Here is a 20,099-nt window from a genome sequence, read left to right on the forward strand (position 1 = left end):
CCACTGCAAAGATTACCATTGTTCGCTTGTAAATAAGCTGTAACAGCCGCTTTAATTAGCGAATCTCAGTTATTAAAAAAACATCATATGGTCTTTCTACGAAGGTTAAAGTGGGCATTAGGCGATACTAAAAACAATTGACACGTAGAACAAATGTGCTAGGGCGATGACAGGAGCGTTATTAAAAAAACATATAATGTTGAATAACACTTGGCTGCTGTCATTTCTCTGCAAAGTATGTCGGGATTGTTAAAAGTGCAAATCAAAACGAACCTGTTGACTGGTTTCCACAGAGATCATATAAAGACATTCCTTTCCAGACTGAGCTGTCATCACTGTTGGGATAAGTAGACCAAAGGCGAGCTAGCAAAACAAAATTGTAAACTGAATTTTAACTCTATTATTTAGACCACTTGAGATAGAGAATGCATGCTTAATGCACGTCCTTCGGGATAATTGCATCATACATATTAGAGAGAGCATAATTGCTTAGCAGAGCATATTGTACCAAATTTTCGTGTTTTAGAATTCGAAATTTCACAGAAAATTGAATGAATGATATATATATATATATATATATATATATATATATATATATATATATATATATATATATATATATATATATATTCTAGGTCAGCAGGATGGCTATTATGTATTGATGATTGACGTAAGTCAGATTTGTTCTCTTAACGTAAACTAACAGGTCAGTTTTTACGTCTCCAAAATCGAACGGCTGTTCTACCTCCCTGGAAGAAGAACACTTTGTGTTACTATTTCTGGATTTTAAATATATCGTTTTGACAATTCCTATCTATTCACAACAATATACAATTGAATCAACATGAAACTGCACATCGTTATGCGGATTTCCTAAAAAGAAATAACACAGATTTAGATAAACATACATTTGCCCTCCTTAAGGATTTTACTCACTGCACACTATTTTTGTGTAATTGAGTGCCCGCCATTTGAAAAAAACAAATAATCCTTTAATGGCTCTTTCGAAGGTCGCAGTCATGGTCGCAATTTACTGTTGATTTTATTCGTCAGGCCATCAACTGACTTGTTAAGTGCCGTCTTGAGAATGCTGCGGATGTAACACTTATAACGTACACTGTACACATGATCCCTCGTGCTACGGTTTAAGAGCGTTTCAATGCTAGCAAACCGGCATACGATAAGTGCGCGCATCTCGTATGAAATTTTCAGATCCTCGAGGCAATCACGTCTTTCTATTGATGTCAAGATTATAATTTAACTGTAAACATTTGTTTTGCAGTATAACTTACGAAAATTTTCAGTACTTTGTGACAAACCCTATGTCCGTTTACCTCCAAGAGTATGTTCGAATACAAAATGTTAAGCTTCATAATTACATAATATGAAAACCAGCTTTGATCCGTGCTAAAATGCTGGTCAGGACTTAAAATAACATCGGATGTTGTAAAAACACGGGGATGTTAGAACTCAGTAATTACAGCTTTAAAACGCGTCTGAATGGCACACATACACTCGAGCTCTTCGTCGATTGTGCATACATTACGTGTATGCATATGCTGTCAATTGAATATGTTGTAGCCGCTTAAAAAATGAAATGACAGTATAATAACGCTGTTATTGCGCCTACTCTTAACTCCCGCATTGTTCGGAAATTTAAATTTCATAACGATGAACAATATGTTCATTACGTTTAGATACAGGTATAGCCAAGAGTCATAATCTAGAGACGTAACTCCCCAGTGTATATATCTCCCAGTGACCTGCTCATTCTGTTTCGCAGCCTTTTGTTGGATGTATGAATTCAGAGTGATTAATGCAAAATGGAGATATCACTAAAGGAGGCAATTTTTGTATTTGGTCTATTTTTAGAATTCATTCGATGCAGCACTGATATTTGAAAAATGAACCAGCAGAACGATATTTCGGTCACGTGGTTGTGCACTTCATGCTGAAATTTTTTGTTTGCTTGATTTTCTTTCTGCCTTACTACTTATGCGACCTTTCTTCTCGCTGCACCACATACCTCCGGTTCCCTAATGTTGTAAAAAGTATCAAACACAATAATCTGACACTGTTTCGAAACAGGGCATGTGGTTGACATTCTGGTTAGAGTAAATTTGTAAACGTATCATGACAGCGTTCTGTTTATTTTGAAGCACCTAACAGCTGTGTTCAGAGGATTAAACGAAAACTAGAAGGTGAACGAGCGCATTATACATATTGAGCGTTTTCGTTTTTAGTTGTTAATGTTGACAATTATTTGCATCGAGCGTTTTCGTTTTTAGTTGTTAATGTTGGCAATTATTTGCATATATATATATATATATATATATATATATATATATATATATATATATATATATATATATATATCGACAGATTTATCACGCAGAAAAGTCACCGATTGTAGATTGTTCTTCACATGGATGATTGACAGGTGTATTGACAATGACCGACATGGGGACAGCATGACCCGTTGGCAGAGCTGAATCACTGGAGTGCAATATTTGAATGCATGTGCAAGTTAGTAATTATGGTGGAAAAGTTAAAAGAAGAGTGAGATGCAGATAGATAGACAGTCTAAAAGACGCAGACCGGCAGACAGACACTCAGGCAGATAGACAGGTAGACACTGACAGACAGACAGACAGACAGGCAGGCAGACGAACGAACAGAACGGACCGAGAGTGCGTGTATTTATTTGTCTATACTGGATTGGTGTTCATATATATATATATATATATATATAATATATATATATATATATATATATATATATATATATATATATATATATATATATATATATATATACAAAATGTATACATGTGCCCTCCCGGTTATCACCATAATGGCTTTATGGCAACCTCTGAACTTGGGCACAGAGAGTACGGTATATATTTTAATGTAATGTAATGTAATGTAATGTAATGTAATGTAATGTAATGTAATGTAATGTAATGTAATGTAATGTAATGTAATGTAATGTAATGTAATGTAATGTAATGTAATGTAATGCAATGCAATAATTTCTACTATTATCCTTGCAAGGGGAAGGACCCGCACTTGTTTTTTCCCAGTTATTTTCTTGCTTTTGCCTTTAGTCCTTCAGGAAAACGTCCTTGAAGATGCCAACAGCGTAGATCAATTTTTGAACAGATCGAGGCATTGTGTCGGGATGATCACTTATTTTCATTTATTAACGTCTTGTAATTGGATCGATCTCGGTTGCCATTTTTCAGTAAAAAATCCCACTGGTTAATGCTACTGATGTTATTCGCTGATACTCTTTTGTGTAGGGCATTACGGAGGAAAGCTGCGGGTTAAATTCGGTTGAAAGCAGACCAATTGATTTATGAACTCCCACGAGGACCATCTTATTTAAATTAATATTCGTCCAGCCGATGCCTCATCTACCGAGGTCGAACTTATGTCGACTGTTGTCGAAATACATAAAGTGCATTTAAACTTGACACGGCTACCTCTTAAATTGTGCTTTGTTTTGTTTTTTGTTTTATACCGTAACGGTTTTTAATGACACCTATATCATTATATTTCGATTTAGTGCCATTTCAATCACTCATGCAAACATCCCCCATTCTACATAAATACCTCGACACAACCAGTATATACAAAACACACAGCGACCGTATCTTTTTTGTTGGCCATATTGTGAATACAATTGAAGTCCGAGTAAATTATAAATCAAATTAATATTCTAGGCCGCCCAAACGTCACGTGACAGACAATGCTGTGCAAGTAGAAAAATTGAAATAATAGAGTAATTTATCAAATTTGCATTAACATCTGGAATACTCTATTGTAAGCGAGGAATGTTTGTGACCATGAAGAGTACTGCATTAGGATGGTACATATAGCTTCTAATATCGATTTGTTCGAAAGCTCTTGAGTGTAATGAAAAATCAGACTGGGAAGTTGTTCTCTCTTGATCGCTATAAATTGAGTACTCCGGACAGTGCGCCTTTTCTGAAATCGATTTCTGGTATTTTAATAATAAATAAACCCTGATTTACTCTGTAGGGTATCACTAGAACAAAACTATTGCAAAATGCTGCAAGACAATGACATATTTTACTATAACGTGCAAGCGTGACAAAGAATTCAGCGTATTTTTCAATTTTTAAGAAAAGACAGCCTCCCCATGTGTAGATGACTTTAAATTACTATAATGTGTTTTGCCCTATTTAAAAAGGCGCTATTTGTTTCATCATTATTAATCATTTGTTAGACATATTGTAAACGATTTTTTTTTAATTTCTGAGCCATCAAGCTGTTCAGACATGGTGATGTGCAAATTAGTCAGGACAGTGCGGGTACTGCTATTTTGGGTTTTTTTTCTCTCCCGTCTGTCTAGGTCACCTTTCGGCCTGGTGCTTCTTAAAAACAGGGCACGATTAACGTGTTAGTATGTAAATGAAGACCAACACTCCACTCAATGGCCCTATGGCGTGCAATTGAAAAGCGTAAAATGGAATGCTCGGAAACGGCATGTGACGTGCCGGGCACAAATTGAATGTATCTGTCACGACCTTTAAAATACCCGCTACAAAAATATAGGGCAAATAAACGGTTTTCCGTTGTACGAGTCGCCAAACACGTCAGCAGATGTCAGCAAATATAAACTAAAATCATGATAAGCGTTGGAGACAGGTCAGACGACACAGTAACGCATGATTTTCAGTGAACGACATTTTTTGTCCTATTATGTGAAAAGCAGTAACCACTTGATAACGAATTGTTGCAACCGTACGTGATTAGGACAACTGAATTTTAGATTTCATTGGGATTAGAGGAATATCAGGAAACGATACTCTCACACATTTTGTGTGAAAAATGCCGATTACTATTATTGGTTGATTAAGAGGGATAGAAACTCACGCCTGGGGCACATATGTTCATATGATATCGACGCTGCAAAATATTGTGTGCACAATAACGAGTGAAACTCTAAAATTCGGATATTTTTATATGGAAATGTCATTATTTTATCTATTCAAGCTTCTTTCGCAAATTCAATCATTCACTTTGAAATTGAAAGAGTAACCGGTCATGTTCAGTGTTTTATACATTTTCAAGGGTAAAATTCCTTCTCATAGTTTCCTATCTGACTTGGAAACACGACTTAATGTTTCGTTTCGATCATAAGGAATCAGGCACACTAATTAAAACCTTGTGAATAATAGAATCCCATTCCTGAATTGGTTGAGCTGGAATGTCTAACAATCATTTGGGAATTTCTGTCTCGCCCATTCTATTTCAGTCCACCCTTCTGAGGGAATATATTCAACACGTCTCTTGAATACCAGCAAATATTGCAGCTACATACAGTAATTGTATTTCATATAGAAAAACCATTGGCACCTTTGTTTTATGTTTTATGTCATTTTCCGTAGATAATATACTTTCATTCTTCCATGAAGACAATTTGTATTCTCGCAAACGTACCCTTTACAACTTTTACTTAGTAATTTTTTATTTGAATGAGTTAAAGTAAATATATTTAATACGGTGCTTTTGGTCTATTTTCATGCATTTGTCGCCTACGGGTCAAATCAACAAAAGCCGTTCACTGTGACGCGCGTCGTCTTCCTGCGCAATTATTGTGTCCGGCTGTATACTACGCGACATCCCATTCGTCTGTCAATCCCTATGCCAGTGGCGAGTGTACATGAAATAACCAATTAGTTTGCGTCACAAGAAAATATTTTCAAACCCCGTTAGGCGTACCAGGTACATGAGGAATTGCCTGTACATTGTCACTGTTAAGATAAATTTTGGACATGTCTATCTCTTTTTTTTTTGGGGGGGGGGTTCATTTTGAATCCAATGGAGCAAATAAAGTTTTAACCGGCCTATAAGCTTATTTTTGAAAACCTATGTTTCATTCCCCCCATAGAGTAAACACAGGGATGGGTGCACAGGGAAGGCTTTAAATAGTCATCGTTGAAAGTCTGGGTAACAATTTAAGTTCATCAATTTCAAAGCACCATCTAGCCTAAACAAACCACTGCATACACGAGTCATTCTTGGTTCTATCAGGTTAGCGATAGCTATTTAAATTATGAACCCTTCAAAAAAAATAAAAAGAAAGAAGACAAAAAAGCAATTGCATTTTCATAATCAGAAACTTTTGTTCAAGCTACTGACATATATCACCGAAGAGAAAGCCCCGATGCGTTAATTGTAATTCATTTGTCAGCTTGCTATTTAACACATATCTAGAGGGATGTCCTTTGTTGGTTCAGTGACATATTTAAAGTTCGTGTACAAGATGGCAGCTGACAACCTTTACGCTTCTTTGTACGCAGAACATATCTTCAATAAAGATGTTGTCATTTTATATGGAATCGCAAGTGTTTTAATGAGTAAGATTGCACGGATATTTTTATCATTTTCTAGAAATGTAAATCTTAATCCATGCTGTTTATGTTTGTGCTATGCGTCACTTTATTTGAAATAGATAAGGATAGTGTTTACATATTTATCTTTGAGACTTGGAAACACACGAGTTTAGCATTCACCAAACATACGTAAAAGCAAATCTGCTGATGAGCACTGCAATGGAATAAGATCGGTGTCCTGGAACAACGCCAAGACCGAACAAATTGAAATCGTATGATCTAAAGCGGTATTAAAGGCCCAGTAGCTTAAATTTTGATGACGTTTACTATCAATGTTTTCGATTTCAACTATAGTTTTTTTTTGTCCTGCTTCCCACAGCATACTGGAATACACAGTATTTAGCTTGTCAACTCAGCCTGTACATGCGTAGACCGCGTGGTTATTGTTGACAAATGAATTCTGGTCCGGACTAGAATTCAAACGTAAACTAAACCAGTGCATTTTACACGTGGAGACTCTGGGCTAAATATAGTTAAATACGGTATGTTTCAACATCATTTGGAGAATAGAAAAAGAACTTGCAATTGACGTATAAAACAAATATAGTGAAAAACAACCATCGAGAGTTACGGCTACTGGCCCATTAAGTTTTACGGTAAGACCTTTGATATTACAAAGTACGTTTGCTACCGCAACATTTTAAGTGACACAGGTGATATTTGCGATGGAAAGGTGTGACCCAGGATAATAGCTTATTTCAACATCGTGCTTTGCAGATGTCACGACTGAGTTACTTCGCAAATAAGGTTAATCTCTTTGACAAAATGTCATTTGCAGGTTTGAACGTCACCTTGTCTGTAACTTAGGGAAGCCTGTCGTGGGTCATACTCTGCGATTTTGAAGCAGAAAATGCACCGTTAGGAGGTTGTATTTAAGCCTGTATATAAAAGGCGGGAAGTGCTCACTCATATCAAGAATATTGCATCACTTTGCACACCTTGAGGTCCGTATCAAGCTTTTGTTATCACTGATTTTGCAATGTTTGTTAAAGAATATGTACGCTGTTCGTCGACTGAATTACCTCATTCGTATTATCCTTGTTGTCTCGATACTAATGCGAGTGCCAGCAGGGCCTGACCAAATCTATTAAAAAGCCATTGGGTTAAAAGTACGAGCTAATATTTACCAGAACTATTTTGTTTGATTTTAAGATGAAGCACTCAATTGCATGCTAAGATTTTGGTGCTGTCACTGAAAAGACACACGACCCCAGCATTGAAATAATGCAGATTTATGATGGTCTCACGACTTTCTTCGATGGCAACGATACATTACACCAACGTTGTGAACGAAAGTGTTTATTTTCAAACTTTACTAGAATGAACTGATATTTCCAATCCCTTCTAAAAATTGCATGAGAAATTCTCACCATCTCGTCACTTTTTTGAAAAATCTATGCCAGAGGTGGATTCTGACTGATCAATTCATTGTTTTTATGCCTGATTCGCGACAGCTACAGTTATTTGTAGAATCCGTTATGCCATCAGTGGTAAAGAAACCGAAATAAAACAACACTCCTGGTCATTCCTGCTCGCGTGGTATTCGCTCAGCCTGATATATTGCATACTCCATTGACCGTGTGAATTATTAAATCCGAGCTCGAAGTGAAAGGTCCGCCGCTACAACTTTGAGGTACTAAATTTAATTCATGGGGGCGAACTCCTTACTCAAGGCAGTAAACGCCTCATAAACGGAGGGTTTAGATGAGAATGGTACTCATGCTTTGCTCAAGGGGAAGGCCGAGATTCCTTTCTCAACTCAGAAGTGACTCAAATACAATATCTGTTGAATTTTACACCCGAAGAGCCTAAAATTTGCTGATATTAGAAGTTAAAGATGACAGTCACTCTGTATGTAAATGATGCTGGCGAGAATGAATCTGTTGATTTTCACGATATATTGGGTAGTCGAACAGAATTGGTTTAATCTCACTGCGTTTCGCAAACCAGGGCGGACTAGCTTTATTGTTGATTGTTAGGGCATGGGACAGACGTGAAGAGCTTTCATTTTAAGTTCTCTAGTCAATAAATGCATCCTCGAGGTATTATGGTTTATCCGAAGGGTTTCTTGTATTTCACGGATGCGTTCCGACTGCTGGAACGATTTTTTATTGAGTTTACCGTCAATAATGGTACTTAGGTCACAGTTAAAATGCCCTAGTCATTAGGAAATTATGAGTTGCACTCACGGGACGAAGATAATGCAAACGTGTAATGATACTCTGTTTACCGCGCTTTGGTCGTAAAATGTCAAAAATGGCAGCGGATTTTCAATTACATCATTAAGACGAGACTGGCGTTAGATAGTCTCCTATATATTGCCACTGAGTTCAACAAACTGTCACAAAAACAAAAAACTAATTATGCGAGAATTATGACATGCGCAGTGATTAAGGCAGAAAGTGCCAAGGGTACTGATATTAATTTTTACAATTCTTTTCTGATCTGCCATTTGTTGGGGGCTCATTTTGAAGCGCTTGGAATGAGTAAAGTGTTTACGATTAGTTTTTCGAAAATCGAAAATTTCATTTTTTTCCCCATAGAGTTAACAATGTGATGGCGGCCATTTTGAATTTTAAATATCGTTAGATGTCAGGTAATTTGCTCCTAGAACCAAAATTTGCATCGACCCCTCGTTTTTACTCTTGCTTCGGTAAGAGCATGATTTAAAATTCCAATGGTTGATGAGCGAAAGTTTGTGTCATTCAGTCTCGATGCGCTTACTACTTTGTTGCTTGGTTTCGTTTACACAGGTCAGATTTTGGCCAGAATATTACAAGAGCCGTATGGTACTGTTCAATTACTTTGAAGGATATGAAGATCGACCCGCACAATACATATGGACGCGTTGTTCTATAAAACATTAGTGTTGCAATTTCTGTCAGCAGAAGTAATGGGTAGTTTTGTGTGAGCTCGACTTTGAATGGCCAAACCGTTTGCCCCAAGATGATATGATTTATGACTGTGCTCTTAATTTAAATTGATGAGTAGACGAATTTTCCGATTATCCATATTTGGTAATACATGTTTCGATTACGTTTTGTAACAATATCCAACTCATTATTATTAACAGCATTACTTGAACGTGTTGAACAAAGTTTAAAGGGATATAGTGACTCAACACGGACGAAGAGTTTACACCCTGAGAAAATGTTGATTTAGCCACGCATTCGTGTATTCAGTCTTTTCAATTGGATCTTCAATATTTGATTATTGTTGAAATTACAAAGGTTGAATGAAAACTCCGTGATTTTAGAAGCTGTAATATTTAATCAAAATCATATTTAGGATTGGTATTATTGGATATATTTATTTTTATCACGATATAATAAATTCGCAAATATTTAGGTTGTATTGAAATACCAGTTATGTGATTTTCGTGACTTTGAATCTTTGATTTAGCTTATTCTCCTCTTGAGTCGAAATGTAACTTCAATCAAAATGGTTTCGAAAATGATAAATTGCATTCATATGTATAATAAATGATGTAACGCCACCTATCAAATTACTCCGTGTGAAACAAAATGTCGAACTCAACAAAAAGGCTGCAACGAAATTTATGTTTCGTATTGATTAATCACGTCGCACAATCATAGATACCATTGACCCTCCAGTTGAAATAACAACGACCCTCCATGATTTTAACACAGACGGCCATTTATGTGCAAAATTTCAGAAATCAACCCGAGGCACTGTGGTGTATTGCATTCAATCAACTGAAAGCTTGTTTTCCTAGGAAAGTGGTCGGTACGTCGTCGAACGAGAAAAGATACATTTTGAGCTCGCCGAAAGACAAATACCATCGAAGTGAAATCCTTACTCGAGTTCTAAGGTATATTAGACTTACTGCCAGAAGAATATTCTTTACAAGCAACCATTTTAGATTGTCAGGAGACGTTTACCAGCATTCTGGGCATGGTGACTCATTTCTTTCACATTAAGGAGGAAAGAAAGATGTCGTTTCTATTCATTAGGGTCTCAAAGCAATCTCAGGACATAGCGATCAAGTCTAATAGGCAGGGACATCTATAACCAAATGAAATGGTAACAGCGTTGTGTCTAACAAGCGAATAGAGAAAAATCTCGCTTCCGATACACAAATCAATGTGTTTTGCAATTTTATAGGTTGCCTTTTCCTTTTATCTAATTTTACCCCTGCCATGGATGGTCTTCATCCAGAGTTGTCGCCAGGGACATTACAAGGTGTTGAGGCACAATAGCTATTCACAAATGCAACAAAACGGTTGTGGATACTCTCTTATGTTCCTCTAGGCGATAGGTAGTGAGCATTGTTTCCGTAACTTCAACTTTTTATGCATGACACTAAATGCAGCTGTGCTCAGCAGACAAGCAGCAGACAAGCAGCAGCTGCAGCAGCAGCAGCAGCAGCAACAACAACAACAACAACAACAACAACAACAACAACAACAACAACAATCATCATCATCATCATCATCATCATCATTATCATTATCATTATCATTATACATGTAGCTTGTCGGTAAGGTTTGTAAATACATGTTTTCAACAGTATCATATTAAATGAAAAGGTGTTCACTGAAACCATGCACGATGAAAATGTTTTATATTTCATCAAAATTACGCTAAGTTTTGGTTTGGTTTACCATTGTGAGTTCAATGTTTTGGGAAGTATTACTATAGAAAGGCGTTAAGCAATCAATGGAATTTATGTGAAAACTGCACTTTGTGCTTTTTGTTGTTTAAAATATAAATAGAATATTCTATAGTGCAGGATTTTCCTGTTCTTTGGTCTTTGAGACCGCAAAGGTTTATTAGGATTGTGTTTTACCATGACCACCGAAACAATGAAACCATATTTGATATTCCATTTTACAAAATAAGTTTTGCATTTTACTCAAGGCATTTTGTTGTCTTACCAAAATAACGTCCATCAACAGAACATTAGTGTTCTGCTGTGTGGTTATAATGTTTGAATATCCCCTGAGCACCTACATCAGTATAAAGGCGCACTAAAGGTACACACCATGTGTTTGCATTGTTCCAGTCTTGAACACACGTTGTAGAACACGCATCCTATGTTTAAATGTTTAAAGCCTCTACGAAAGCGTGTATGTGTTCAGTTTAATTCAAATTAAATCAGTAGTATTCAATATGGTTAAAAATGAACACCTAGTATTTAAAGTCTTCACATCTCTATTTAAACCTTCAACATTGGCGATAAATTAAATCCAACATGTAGTGTTAAAAGAAAATTGAACGCAGTAACGTGTTCAAAAAGTACTACAGAAATAGAGAGCAATTGGTGTTCCTGGTGAAACGTTTACTTTTAGGCTACAGTGAAAGATGATTCGAGTTAACATATGTAAAACAACCTTCGTCGTGCGCGAAGGAGTAAAAAATAACATAGATGTTTGAACAAGATAAGTTACCACTGTGACAACAAAAATCAAGGGCCACTACAACCTTAAGAGTTTTTTTCTCGCTGACAACATTAGTTAAAGGGTCACTAATGCTGCTCATTCTGGTAGCCATTTTCTTTCTGTATCAATGAACCTATCCGTTCACCCATTAATCTTTTTTCTTCATCTATCTATCTATCTATCTATCTATCTATCTATCTATCTATCTATCTATCTATCTATCTATCTATCTATCTATCTATCTATCTATCTATCTATCTACCGAGCTAGATATATCTAGTCTATGTAGCTATATATTAATATGTAGCTACATATATATATGTAGCTACATATATATATGTAGCTATATATATATATATATATATATATATATATATATATATATATATATATATATAAAATCAACAATTCAAATTTGTTATCCACATTAATTGTGAGACGCTCTCGGTTAGACAAAGATTGCATACACTTTGAAATAACTGCTTGTTCTTTATAGGATCAACCATAACCATAATTGTGGTTTGACCTTCAATTAAAAATCCCGAACGCACCATGACATATTCTGTGCTATTATAGGCTTTAATTCGGAAAGCATGGACATGATTTGCATACCCTTTTTAACAGTTAGCAGAGTAACAAATACTAAATGTATTATTTGACTGTGACATTGATCTGCGATCCTTCATATTCTTTGTAGACTATTGGCAATTTTTGGATTATATTTATTCGTAAGTATATAATATAACCACTATAGGCACCATTCGCGAGATGCATGTAACAACTGCAATATGTAGTGCGTCGGAGATGATGATTGACATATGTTTTCGATGACCTTTCCTCAACATAATACATACAGCCACCACAATCCGGTGTTATTGGTCCGCCAGAGAGTTTCCAGGCTAGAGTGCTTTCCCATTAGCCAGGATGATTAATCGCCCTGCCTCGAACTCATCACAGACGGTGCACTCCAGAGTGGTATGGTTGATTTTATGTACAACGTGACGTTGCTGAGGACCGTTATTGTCAGCATCTCATTAGACCATACTACATGTATCTGTACAAAACGGAACATTAATTTCAAATTTGGTAACAATTGCCATCACTATCATTTTTAATCGCTCCCTAGACAAATATTTCTATTAAAAATGAAACTGTGACTCCGATATCGCAAAATGTGAAAGCGATTTGCATAATCGGATCAACGCATTGGATATATTTTTCTGGCAGGGGATGGTAGATGGCAGTAAAATTGCCGGAATAGATCGGGCATCTGGAGATGAGAATTGCACAATTAATGTGAAAGGCAAACCACCAGTAGTAAAAGGTAAAGGCCAAGTGCATCTCTACACATTACCACATTTGAAATCTTACCAAACTAGGGATACAGAAAAAATGGCGATTTTTCCTAATCCTTGTATTTGTGTTTGTATCCGTGCTGTTTACTAAACTGAAAACATCACCGCATAACTTGGTCTACCACAGAAGAGCAATATCGCAGCCACATTCTGTATTCTGTAACACAGGAGATTAATGCCTTAATTACCCTCATTCCAAAAGGGCATGAAATATGCTGATAACGTGAGAATATTCCATTAAATATGCAATAACATTTTTTTAAAAAATGACTCCTACAGGAATAATATTGTCATTTTAGTGGCGCTGAAATTGTCACATTAAGAGCTGGGTCTGACGGTGAGCAGATTCTGCAATGATACAAGGACAAGGTGTTTCGACGAGAACTTGTGAAAATGATATTTGACATAACTTAGATAAGAAATGATTCTTGAACGGAGCTTGAGTTAAAAAAAACTTTAGAGTGTTTTTACATTTGTCAAACATTAACCGCAGTACTTTGTTTAACAATGCAGAAAAGAGCGAGGAGTAATACATTAAAACTGCATCAGGCATATGTAAGCGTACACACTTTCTGTATAACCCACATGGGCTACAATTTTATCATGCTCTGTGCGACGGCATTAATAATTCAGAAGCTAGCTGTGACCGAATACTATAAAAGTTGATGAAGACAAATTTACCGTGTTTTTATTTTTACGACCGCTGACTCTTGCATATTTTCTCTTCTTCATAATTTACGTTCGTGACCTCGACATCAGGAGTGACTGCAGCTGTTCTTAAAGGGGCGTTGCATGTGAGAGTTTTTTGGCCCAAGATCCCATTATTTTTGCAAAGATACATGCAATTTTCAGCCATTTGTCAGCATAACAACCAGTCGTAATTCGGGTAAGAAGGAAGTTTAAATGTATGCAAATGTATGCAAATGTATGCAAATCCCGAAAGTCACTGACATTTTATTTTCCGTTTGTAACTTGAACATTACAATGAAATAAAACTCTTCTCAGGCTCGACAAATTGTTTTGAAATTTTCATATTACATTTTTGAAACGCTATTCAACAAATTCAAAATGTCAATTTCATTTGGCAAATTAAAATTCGTACATTTGGAATAAGGTCATTTCTATCATGCCTATTATGATTTAAATCACTTTTTGAATGTCAGTTTTTCAGTTTCCTATATTTATGAAGGAGAATAGATAACGCAAAATAAGATTGCAGTTTTACACTACATAGACTCTAGTTTCATATGAGATATTAAATTTTAAAACGTAGTTTCTAGTTTTTGACTTTTATTATTATCTTTATTATTATGATTTACGCTGAAATTGAGTTATGTGAATCCCTTAATCCTTCAAATAAGCCATGCATACCATATATACAGATTCTTTGCTTTTCGAAAATATACATTGACTTTGATGAAAAATATTGCTTTTAAAAAGTGTGTTGGCTACATCTATCATTTAATCTGAAAATGCACATTCGAAAATACTAAAAAGTCTCACTATTTGATTTATATCGGTATTGTAGCAAACACCGAGTTTACAAACACATGGGCGCGTCATATGGTCGGCCTCGTTTTCGTGACATTAAAGAGGTTATCACACGCGTTCAGGTGGTACGCGTCTCGAAATTACAATACCTTAACTTTTTGCTCAAACGATTCCGTAGGGAAATTTAAAACAATTCTCTTCTGAAATCAAGAAAAAAAATCAGGAATCGCCTTGCAAATTTGGTATTACTAAAATCAATTACCAATTATATCATACCAGTATATTGAACGCGCAAATACAGCGATCTGATTGGTCGAGACGCGAAAAGAACCGTGGTATATTGGCGATATACCACGGCTGGTACACGCGCGAGCTCTCGGCAAGAGCCAAAATCCTTTTTTTGGCGTTCTATGCGAGAATTTCTATATACTGTTATGATATAATAGCAATAAATCACACCCAGCGACGGTATACCACTCGATTTTGACCAGTTCACTTCATATATGGACTCGCTATATTAACCCTGTGTTAACGCATTGGGGAGGGGGCCATACAGATTAAATCTTCATTAGCATCAAAATGAACGTCCATCACAATAGGTAGACCCCCAAAATATTATGACAGAATCTGTACCAATCTTTAATACGCGGAAGCCCTTCAGTTCTTGGTCGCGTTCTCGCCATGAGCGCGAACCTAATCGACAACTCCCTATCTGCTTGTAGATTTGAGTGTACTGTGTTCAACTGAACTCATTATTGGAGAAATGAATAAATGAATGAATAAATAAATGAATGAATGAATGAATGAATGATGAATGAATGAATAATAAATAAATAAATAATAAACTATTAAAGCAATGAATGATTAAATAATTTCGATGTGGTCTCGTAATCTGTATTTGTGCATGTACAGTTTGCCTGACATGTACATGTCAGTCGTACTGTCTGTCAACATGTGTGTATGTGTGTATGTATGTATGTATGTATGTATGTATGTATGTATGTATGTATGTATGTATGTATGTATGTATGTATGTATGTATGTATGTATGTATGTATGTATGTATGTATGTATGTATGCATGCATGCATGCATGCATGCATGCATGCATGCATGTATGTATGTATGTATGTATGTATGTATGTATGTATGTATGTATGCATGTATGTATGTATCCATAGACATCCGAGGACATATGGTTGCATGCTTGCAAGCAAAGAAGCCAATGGTAGCTTTCTCCATAGGAACAAATGGAAGTGATTAACGCTACTGTTTAGATTCTTGTTATACTTAAATGGTCTTTTTCCATACCATATTATTACATACACTGAATACACAAACCATTAAAGGATTAGTTGGAGCTTGGAATCGTAAACCACATCTCTGCAAATAGCTCCTATTTTTAATGAAGTCAGCAGACTGCTTTATGCGCCTCTCGCGTTGAACATTTTCCTCTGTTTTGAAATGCATGGTGGCATAGTGGGAGCTCACTGCATTAGTTTGAGATCACTGAATTCGCTTCTGGCAATAGATCTGAAATCCCAGGGGTTTTCATATGTGCATCACTGACTCAATCGAAAAGCCCGTTCTACATCCCGCAGATTGGAAAAAAGCATCCCGCGTTGCGTCTGGAAAGTCACATGAAAACGGCCGGTGATATCGTGGATTTTGTCAAGGCTTTCATTCGATGAATAAGTCTCTGGTACACGTACGTGTGTTGACGTGATTAAGACAATGCTACCGAAAATTAAAATAATCTGCGCCCAATTGTCGAAAATATACAAGACAATGCAGCAATCAGCACGGGTTCTGATAAAGCATATTTGAAAGTAAAAAAAAAAAAAATTAACTGCGAATGTAGGCTGAAAGCTAAAGGTGTGCGCGACATTTCTCTCGGTATGCAAAAATTGAATTTACATATCACTTTAAGTGGAGTCTTGCGTATCGAAAACCATTTTACAAAAACGACTTACTAAAAGGTGAATTCAGATAGAAGAGGCATTTACATTTTACCGGTCATCCGCATAAAGCAACGGTAGCGATGCATTTAGTTACCGCCTGAAGGGCACACCGCAGAGCGTCGGCTTGGACTGCGATCAACAATTAACCATAAATACCCTTTGTTTCCGCTTTCAGAGATACGAACCGTGCACTAATTGGATTAATTGCCAGGAGAAACCATCTTCCGCATGTTTTGACAGTCAGAAAATCTCGAAACGTCGCAGTGGAGGCATTCAGGAAAGCCTATTCGCATTTTTTTCGCGTTGGAGGAATCGGCCGCTGTTTGTACAAGATATGTCATACCATTACTTTGAGTATCTACCAATGTTTGCGGCTGGGGCCCAGAAACCCCATGCCGCGCATCAGAGAGATAGACACGTCACATCCCTACGGTCTTCTTTGGAGTATGAAAGAGATTTTAATAACAGATATCCAGCTTTTTTTAAACAGTCAGTAAACCTCTTTTGTGACAGAATACCGGAACATGCTAGACTTCACTGATGCATTTGAATTAGTGTAAAAAAAAACACTCGTCTCGTGCGGAGATATATAGCAATACGTTTTATTCTATAGAACGCCTGAAGACGGTAAATAGACACACAGTCACATATTTTTTTGACATGAATACGTTTACAAATTTTGCCTTCCCTGGTTCTCCTTTAACCAGGTTTTGCAGTTGCTTACTACTGTCAGTTGGTGTACGAAGTCTAAAAAACCTGTTTGGTTGTAATTGCTTGTTACGGCCTGCAGCCCATTCCGTAAAGAAAAAGGAATGAATCTTTAAGAAATTAGGAAGTAGGTGTACACATAGTCGTTATAAAATGTGCGAAAGCGATCGCCTATATATATTGCATGTTTAAGTGTAGGTGGGCGTGTATAAACTCGATTTAGTCCATCTAACGACTGGTTCCCATCCATAAGGACTTACATACAGGGGAGCGGGAGACATACATACATACATACATACATACATACATACATACATACATACATACATACATACATACATACATACATACATACATACATACATAACTACATAACTACAAACAGACAGACAGACAGACAGACAGACAGACAGCTACCTTTCATGCGTACACATATTTTATGTAGGTATACACACGTTGATATGCAACCTTGTCATATTATGTGTTTACTTGCAATATTCACGGAAATTCAGCAAGGCGATAATTTGTCGACACGACATGTTTCAATTCCCAGATTTTCAGCCTCTATTGAATCAGCTTTACTTAAGGACGATTAATTGTCTCCATATGAAAGAAACCATCATTCGCTGCCGAGCTGTGGGGGAACATCACTCCAATTTCTGATTATTTAGATGTCAGTCACCGACTTATCTTTCACAGTTCAGGGCATCCTAACTGAAGACTGACCATTTATCTACAAATAGTTCTAATATTAGAGAAGAAAATGTGCAAAGTTTAAGTGAGGACGCCGCCGTGATGTTATTTCATATTAAAGAGCTAGACAGACGAAAGTGAAAGACGAGAAGAAATGTGTAGTCTTTGAGACTCGGCGTAGGTGTTTAAGACCGACAGACGCTAGCAAGCTTAAAGATTTACTGGGTCTGGTGTCATTGATTTTCAGAACACCGTTGGCTTCCCGCTGCACCACGAAGTGTGCCCAGAACACTGAATAAAGTCGATCTTCGCTGAATTCACAAGTAGTTTGCAAATTCACACCAGGCGCTTTGCGTTTAAATGACAGTGCGCCCATTGGAATTAGATAACTTGCGGTGTGTCATGATCTCAGCGACCACTTTGTCACATTTTCTTCCAAATTACTAGAAGTCATCAGAATATACGTCAGTATATGCGAGGTTTGACACACACACGCAGTGTATACGGATGCACTGTCGACTGACATGCCGTGGCACGCTGCTATTGTTCTCAAGATACGGTCACTTGTCATTTACATGAATGAAAGTTAGCCCGTGAAATGTGAAAGACATCTCGGTTGACACTTGTCACCCTCATTAATAATTATATCGTAGAAACTGAAAATTATCCCGGCATGTGTTCCTACAGTTGCAAATGAACAATTTTACGACGTTTCATAAGTTTTGACCCATTGCACGCATTTGTCAGTGAGTGGCAGGTGGCGTTTTGCCTTAATACCCACGCTTTATTAACCGAATAATTTCTCAGCTTTAAATAACACAATTAAAAGTCGATACATGTCACCTATATCGCTATTCACACAAGAACACACATACATAAATAGATACATTCACAAATCTACATGATGATATACATGCAGAGATATATATACATATTACAGATAGAGGCCATATAAATGATACATACATACATACATACATACATACATACATACATACATACATACATACATACATATACATACATACATACATACATACATACATACATACATACATACATACATGCATGCATACTTTACAAAAAAAATACTTGAGTTCTCTTGGCGTTGTGTATAGCCTGCAAGACATGTGACGAATACTATCATTGCGCCCTCAATCCGCATAAATGTAACCCTTCAGTAGCCGGTCAGGTTTACCTGTGGGCCAGAACTATCGTCTTTAATTTCACCCGATGGAAAAGAGGTCGGCACGTGCGGTTTATTTTCACAAGCAAACATGGGAAGAGACATTTTATCTCGACTAGCACGTGTGCGTGACGGCTGTACAAATGAAACGTGCAGAATCCACGTTAGCGATATAAAACTCTTCTTGTCAATCATAAGTGAGTGAACCCTCCCTCGATTGGAGGGGAAACGGACCACAGAAACTGAAAAACACCACGGAAATCGTGACTAACAATCATTTATTTCGCAAGACTGATGAAACCATGTTGGATGTTATCAATAGTTCCCTTTATGGTTATCGTCGTTACCCATCCCCAGCCCTTCGGCTGTCATTTTTGAATTTTACTGAAACTGAGACTAAGATATATGAAGCACCCGACGTTTTTGTAGTCCCTGTTGAACCTGATCTGTGGTTCTGTTTCCGCCCTGTAACACGCGTAGGGTAGTTTGTATGGCTTACTGCTACGACAAAGTTTGTCATGTTATGTCACGTCTTGACGGTTTAGTATGCCTTGTGAGTTTTTAGAAGTAGCATGTTCTGCCCTAATGAGAAAAGGCGATTTGATTAAATTCTGGGGAATAAATAAGCCAACCCCATATATAAAACGATTAGTCATTCATTCTATAATGACTATTGGAGAGTAGAAAATGAACCTTTGGTGAGTAGGCGATCCACGCTCACAAGCTACTGAGAAAGGAAAGTCTACGGGTGACTGTATTACCCCTATTTGTAACAATCAACCCAATTTGTAACAAAAGCAGTTTCGGAAAAATGAGTTTTGACAAGGAAAACAAAAGAAAATTGCCCTCAAACATACAAATATGCATATTTTATTAATA

The 20,099-nt window shown here is 36.7% G+C and overlaps 1 long non-coding RNA gene across 1 annotated transcript in view; it reads left to right on the forward strand.

Moving 5' to 3' along the window:
* Positions 1-19,115, forward strand: part of LOC139140634 (uncharacterized) — a 31,743-nt gene extending 12,628 nt beyond the window's left edge. Inside the window, exon 3 of the long non-coding RNA XR_011554034.1 lies at positions 16,809-19,115. This is a non-coding gene — a long non-coding RNA (uncharacterized lncRNA). The remainder of the gene's footprint in view (positions 1-16,808) is intronic.
* Positions 19,116-20,099: the final 984 nt, after the last annotated feature.

This window comes from Ptychodera flava, chromosome 9, assembly GCF_041260155.1.
Source record: "Ptychodera flava strain L36383 chromosome 9, AS_Pfla_20210202, whole genome shotgun sequence".
NCBI classification, from domain to species: Eukaryota; Metazoa; Hemichordata; class Enteropneusta; family Ptychoderidae; genus Ptychodera; species Ptychodera flava.